Source organism: Tupaia chinensis, unplaced genomic scaffold (genome assembly GCF_000334495.1).
Source record: "Tupaia chinensis unplaced genomic scaffold, TupChi_1.0 Scaffold150006_1, whole genome shotgun sequence".
Lineage (NCBI taxonomy): Eukaryota > Metazoa > Chordata > Mammalia > Scandentia > Tupaiidae > Tupaia > Tupaia belangeri.
Window position 1 is genome coordinate 3,817,544 of NW_006209847.1, and position 7,167 is coordinate 3,824,710.

The 7,167-nt window shown below is 45.1% G+C and overlaps 1 pseudogene; it reads right to left on the reverse strand.

The window, feature by feature from the left end:
* Nucleotides 1–5,422: 5,422 nt before the first annotated feature.
* On the reverse strand, nucleotides 5,423–5,840 carry LOC106734239 (protein BEX1-like; annotated as a pseudogene).
* Nucleotides 5,841–7,167: the final 1,327 nt, after the last annotated feature.

Below are 7,167 nucleotides of genomic sequence, written 5' to 3' on the forward strand. Positions count from 1 at the left end.
GGGCGGGGGGGGGGGATGGGGGCATTCACAAGTAAACAATGCAAGTGTTTTTCTTCCAAACGGCCATACTTCTTTGGTATGCAATAAAAGAATTTTATTCATACTTCCCATTTCTTCTCATAGAATTTTCAGAAAATGTGCACTCAAGGGTCAAGATTGAACAAAATTAGTAATTTTGTGTTTGCATGTGTTTTTTAAGGATTTTGCCATAGGGCACATACTCTCGCCAGAGAGAGACAATGAGAGGGAAAGTGAGAACTGCAGTCAACCGTGTGGGAGTCCAGTGCCTTAACCACCACACTACTTGCTGGCCCCCAGGGACAACTTCCCTAAAAGTCCTACTATTAGACGGAACAGTTCTCCAAGCTACCACTTTAGGCTTTTTTTTTTTAGGGAGAGATTTTTGTTATAGGACGCACATGCATCCTGTCACCCCCCCAGGGGGATAGCCATGCCACAATCCCTTCCCCTCCATTCTCCTTGTGGGATTTTGGACACGGACGCACACATGCCCCGTGTGCACATGCACAGTCAACAACACAACCATTACGCCATCTGCTGGTCCCTAGACTTTCTTTTAATGAAGATTTATATTCATACTTTGGTTTCATCTGTAGACAATATTTTCTTGAGATACTATCTTTTTTTTTTTTTTTGAGAGATTTTCACTGTAGGGCGCGTGCGCTCGCCAGACAGACAGAGAGAGACAGAGAGATAGAAAGCGAGAAATCACCCCCCAGGGGGGATGGCCACGCTGCAATCCCTTCTCCTCCGTTCTCCTCTCAGGATCTTGGGCACGCACGCACACACACCCGGCATGAGTTTTAAGCCACCGGGTTCGGGACGCGAACCGCAGTCGACTACGTGGGAGTTCAGCGACATAGCCATTACGCTAACTGCTGGTCCCTTGAGATATGATCTTTACCTGAGAGTCATTTCTTTTTTTTCTTCTTCTTCTTCTTTTGGAGAGGTTTTTGCTATAGGGGGCGTGTGCTCGCTGGATAGACAGAGAGGGACAGAGAGACAGAAAGCAAGAAATCACCCCCGGGGGAAGGGGAGGCCGGCCACGCCGCAATCCCTTCTCCTCCATTCTCCTCTCAGGATCTTGGGCACACACGCACACGCGCCCGGCGTGAGTTTAAGCCACCGGGTCCAGGACTCAAACCGCAGTTGACTACGTGGAAGTCCAGCGACATAGCCATTACGCTAACTGCTGGTCCCTACCTGAGAGTCATTTTTTAATTTTGGTATCATTAGGCCTTGGAGAAGTTAGGAGTTTTCAGACTCATAAATCTGCAGCTCCTTTTCGTTTAACATTCCTTCCTTTAGCTTCTCTCTTTCTACAGTTTATTATAAGCAGCAAGAAAAAAATCTAATGTCATCTTTCAGCACTGTTTTTGGAAATCTGCTCAGATTGCCCAGTTCACAAGTATAGTTTCATTTCCTTCCTTCCTTCCTTTCTTTTTCTTTTCCTTTTTATTTTGAATTGCCAGAGAGGCAGAGGCAAATGTGCTCCCCAGAGGGAGACAGAGAGAAAGAGGGAGAAAGCACCCAACATTGGAGCATGGCCTCTCGCCACAATCCCTTCTTCATTCTTTAAGATTTGGGGCATGCACACACATGCACTCAGCAAGTTTTTCAAGCTACCAAGGCCAGGACTCGAACTCCAATCAATCATGTGGCATTCAGCTCCCTTAACCACCTGGCCACAGGGCTGGCCCCACTAGGTATCGTTTCTACTTTTCACACCACCATAGGTCACGGTGTTGTTAAACACAGCAATGCTCTTTCAGTTTTCTTACTTTTCATTCTTACTGTTCAATTTTTTTACTTTCCTCACTTCCTTTCAACAGTTTCTGTCTCCTTACAGAACATCAGACTTCTATTAACACTCTTCAGCATTCTTTGGTCTTTTACTAATACTCCTCAAATTCTTTCCTGCTTCTGCCCACGGCAACATTTCAAATGTATTTCCCCGCTTTAAGATTTTTTTTCATTTCACTGGAGATGGTGTGAAAGGAGGATGGGATGCGGGAGAGTGCAAGAAGGAAATTAGGGAGAAAAATAGAGAAGTAAGACATATGTGGGAGGGCCAGCAAGTGGTGTAATGGTTAAGGGCGCTGGAATCCTACATGGCCGACTGGCGTTCTAGTCCCAGACCTGGCGATCTGCTTTCTCTCTCTCTTTATCCCTCTCTAGTCAAAGTAAAATAAATAAGTAAATAAAGTTAAAATAATTATTTTTTTAAAAAAGACATATGGAGCAAGCAGGTGACATGGTGATTAAGGACGCTGGACTCTCACATGGCCGACTGCGGTTTGAGTCCTGGACCTCGTGACTTGCTTTCTCACTTTCTCTCTCTCTCCTCCTTTTCCCTCTCTGTTCAAATTAAAATAAATAGGGATCAGCAGGTGGCGTGGTGGTTAAGGCTCTAGACACTCCCACATGGCCAATCATGGTTTGAGTCCAGAACCTGGTGGTTTGCTTTCTCACTTCCCCAGCCCCCTCTCTCTGTGTCTCTCTCTAGTCAAATTAAAATAAATGAATAGATAGATAAAATAATTATTTTTAAAAAAGAAATTAAAATAAATAAATAAAGTTGAACAAATAATTCTTAAAAAAAAAAAGACATGTGAGACACAGAAATGGTTTATTACCTGTTGATGATAATGTGTATAGTATTCTAAAAAGATATTTTACTCTTTTTTACTTTTTTTTCCCCAAAGTTTTTGCCTTAGGGTGCGTGTGCTCACTGTAGAGAGCGAGAAAGGCAGAGACAGTGAGAGGGAAAGTAAGAAATCACCTCTCAGGGGGATGGCCATGCCACAATCCCTTCTCCTCCATTCCCCCCTCCTGGGATCTTGGGCACTGTCCTGCAACGCAGCAAGGGGAGTTCTGGAAGGGGAGTGAGAGAGAGGGAGCGTTCATGGCATTCAAAAGCATGACTTAAATGGAGGTTCTATTCAGTCTTATTGGCTGCCCAAGCAGTTACAGCCAATCTGTGCTCAAGCCCGCGAAAGGAGGACAGGACTCAGGTTTGCCTTTCAGGTTTTTAATCACAGGGGAAGAGGGGCTTACAAGTCACGATGCGAGGAGCGGCGCAGAGCGTCCTTTGCTGGCGCAGAGATGGGGAGTGCCGTCCACAAGGGTGCAAGCGAGGCTGAGTATCAAGTCTGCTGGGCATCTACGAGGCACAGTCGGTGAGCCAGAGGTGAGCTCCACGAAGATCTTAGAGAATGACGGTGGTGGCTGCCACGAGACGACCGAGAGCGAATGAGGAGGAAAGTCCACCCGGTGACCCTAGAGTATGGAGGTCGGGATTGGTAGCCGACAGGGGAGCATCAAAGACAGTGGAGCGGAGGGCCATCTGGGAGAGGAGAAGTCAGTGTGCCCAACTGACAGAGGATTTGGGGAAAGCACGCACACGCGCCTAGCGTGAGTTTAAGCCACCGAGTCCGGGACTCGAACCGTAGTCGACTACATGGGAGTCCAGCGACATAGCCATTACGCTAACTGAGGATTGGAAGCCGACAGGGGAGCATCAAAGACAGTGGAGCGGAGGGCCATCTGGGAGAGGAGAAGTTCTCCTCCATTCTCTTCTTGGGATTTGGGGAAAGCACGCACACGCGCCTAGCGTGAGTTTAAGCCACCGAGTCCGGGACTCGAACCGTAGTCGACTACATGGGAGTCCAGCGACATAGCCATTACGCTAACTGCTGGCCCCTCAGGCTCCTCTTTTTATGTCTAATTTTGACAGGCTCATGGTGACTTACAAAACATCGAAATATTTTTATAATATTTTACATGTAAGTCTATGGGATTTTGGTCAAAACAAAGTGGGTTTTGTTTACACATTTTTGCTAATTATGAAGAGGGGTGAAGCATAGACCATGCTTACATACGCTAACTGCTGGCCCCTCAGGCTCCTCTTTTTATGTCTAATTTTGACAGGCTCATGGTGACTTACAAAACATCGAAATATTTTTATAATATTTTACATGTAAGTCTATGGGATTTTGGTCAAAACAAAGTGGGTTTTGTTTACACATTTTTGCTAATTATGAAGAGGGGTGAAGCATAGACCATGCTTACATCCCTCATGCTATTGGTCAGCATATGGCTAGTCTGCTATCAGCAATAAGCATTAGGGTGTTGGCTGAATATTGAATTTCCAGGAATATAACTAATGCCAGTCTGAATGTACTACAAAATGGAGTCAGGTACGCTCTCAGCAAGCAGCGTTACAATCAAACATTTTCTTCATAGCAAACTACTAACTTAGCCATTAAACAATATGTCAAGTGTAACAGTTCTTCACAGCAAGTAAAACAACATATTAGGTATAACAGGCAGCAACATGTTTCAAGCCACCAAGTCCAGGACTCGAACCATAGTCAGCTATGTGGGAGCCCAGCAACTGCTATACCATCTGCTGGCCCCTAGGATTTTTTTTTTTTTAGAGAGGTTTTTGCTATAGGGCACATGCACTCACCAGAGAGAGAGAGAGAGACAAAAAGCAAAAAATCAGGACTTATCCCAGGTTCCGTCAGAGGCATCTGAGGGTTGAGTGTGACCAAGGTGACCAGATGGACAGAAGAGAGTCAGAGCCTTGGCGTCGCTGCCCAGGTGACCTGCCCAGGCCTGCCCTACCCACAGCATCCATTGGTAGAGGCTGCACTGAGGGAGGCGGTGCAGCTTCCCATGACTACAGAATCATTTATGGAACACAAACCGGGTATGACCTTTGAAGAGGTGGTCATTTATTTCTCCCAGGAAGAGTGGGGGCTCCTTGATGAGCTCAGAGGCTCCTGTACTGCTTTGTGATGCTGGACAACTTCGCCCTTGTAACATCCTTAGACATGTTGCAGGCCAGATGGAAATGGGATGACATACTCAAAGCGGTGAAAGAACAAACTGCCGATCAGGAATACTATATCCAGCAAACCTGTCCTTCCAAAATGATGCACTTTTTTTTTTTTTTTTGCCTTTTAAAACTGCTTTATTAATGTTACAATACATAATCAACATCTTTTCATGCAAGGGATAAAATTCCTGGGACCAGCAGGTGGCGTGGTGGTTAAGGCGCTAGACATTCCCACATGGCCGACCACGGTTCAAGTCCTGGACCTGGTGGCTTGCTTTCTCACTTTCTCTCTCTCTCTCTCTGTCTCTCTTTGGTCAAATTAAAATAAATGGATGAATAAATTTAAAAATTAAATAAATAATTCTGTAAAAAAGAGAGAGAGATAAAATTCCCCTGCTGAGACTTACAAACTGGGTCACAAACATTATATTCAATAAGAAACTGGTAATGGGAGACCCACAAGAAACAAGTAACACCAAAAGATTTACAACAAATGTACATCTGGAATATGTAAGTTTAGGAGGCAGGGATCTCCTGACTAAGGGAAGACAGCAGGATTCAGGACATAAGGCAAAACTCGTCACGATGGCCATGGTGAGGAGGGTCAAGACTAACTGCCTGCAGACTATGACTCAACTGCTTTTCCCTCAGCTTTTCCATCAGATGTCTCACTTCCTCCCCAAACCTCTCCAAATTCTCTTTCCTCATCCTCGCCTGTGGCACCCCCAGCCTATGCAAGGTATCCCGTCTATTCCGCAGAATGGGCTGCAAAACACGGAATCACCTACAATTTCCTCTAAGCTCAGTGTTCGCCAGCTTCCAAAGGGCGGCCCATGGGCTCCCCTTTATTAGCATCTTGCTCCTTTTCATCTTTGTCTTCATCTTCCTTGTTACCATTTTCCACATCCAGATTTTTTAACACTTGTTCCTCTTTGGACTTCATTACTCCTGGGCCTATCCTTGCAGTCTCCTCCTAATCCTCACTGTGAGGGGCATCACCACGACACTTGACCTCCAGATCCAGGATTCAAATCATGGTTGGCCATATGGGAGTCCAGCACCCTTAACCACCACACCACCTGCAGCCCCAGAAATGATACACTTTATAAATCAAACAAAAGCTGAGGGAGTTTATCACTACTAGACCTGCCTTACTAAATATGATAAAGAAAGTTCTTCAGGTTTAAATTAAATGTTGCTAATCAGCAAGGCAGGACTGGGCAGGATAAGAGTCTTTCGCAATATTTTCTCACGTCTGCATATTGTAGGGCAGAGTCTAGAATTAGAGGTGAAATCTCTAGTTACACAGGCCTTCCACTTACCAATTCAAAGAGAGCTAACCAATTTGTCCCTGTGGGAATGGGCTGTATGTCCATAAGGACTAGCAGTATCTTTGGCTAAGGAAGTTCAAGGGTTTCTGAGAATTTTCATAATTGTAAGAAAGTCATTGGTTCTGTCAGCTTTTCCAAAAGATTATGATTGGTAAGCATTTAAGCTTTTGAGTCGAGGGTAACCTTACAGTTTTATTTATTTATTTATTTATTTGGAGAGGTTTTCGCTATAGGGTGCATGCGCTCGCCAGACAGACAGAGAGAGACAGAGAGACAGAAAGCAAAGAATCACCCCCCCCCCATAGGGGATGATAAAGCCACAATCCCTTCTCCTCCATTCTCCTCTCGGGATCTTGGGCACGCACGCACACGCACCCGGCGTGAGCTTTAAGCCACCGGGTCCGGGATGCGAACCGCGGTCGACTATGTGGGAATCCAGCAACATAGCCATTACGCTAACTGCTGGTTCCCACCTTACAGTTTTATTTACAATTGTTTCCCTAAAGTGTGTACCTTGATCACTTAATTACAAGTTGGGTTGCCTCGGGGGCTGGCAGGTGGTATAGTGGTTTAAATGACTGGATTCCCATATAGCTGACCCTGATTTTGAGCCCTGGACCTGGTGGCTTGAAAAATCATGTCAGGCATGTGTGCATACATGACCAAAAATCCCAAGGGAGAATGGAGGAGAAAGGATTACACCATGGCCATACACACACACACCCAAAAAAAGTGATTTCTCATTTTCCCTCTCTCTATCTTTCTCTCTCCTCTCTGGCAAGTGCACGTGCTCTATAGTAAAAACTTAACAAAAAAGTTTGGGTTGCCCCAGGTTAAAGACAAAGAGTCGACTTGTATGGACTAAAGCTCTTTTTAGACTTGTATGGACTAAAGCTTTTCAACAACAACAACAAAAATGCTTGAACCCATCCTGAAAATAGACATACAATAACTAAAATAAGGTCAAATCCA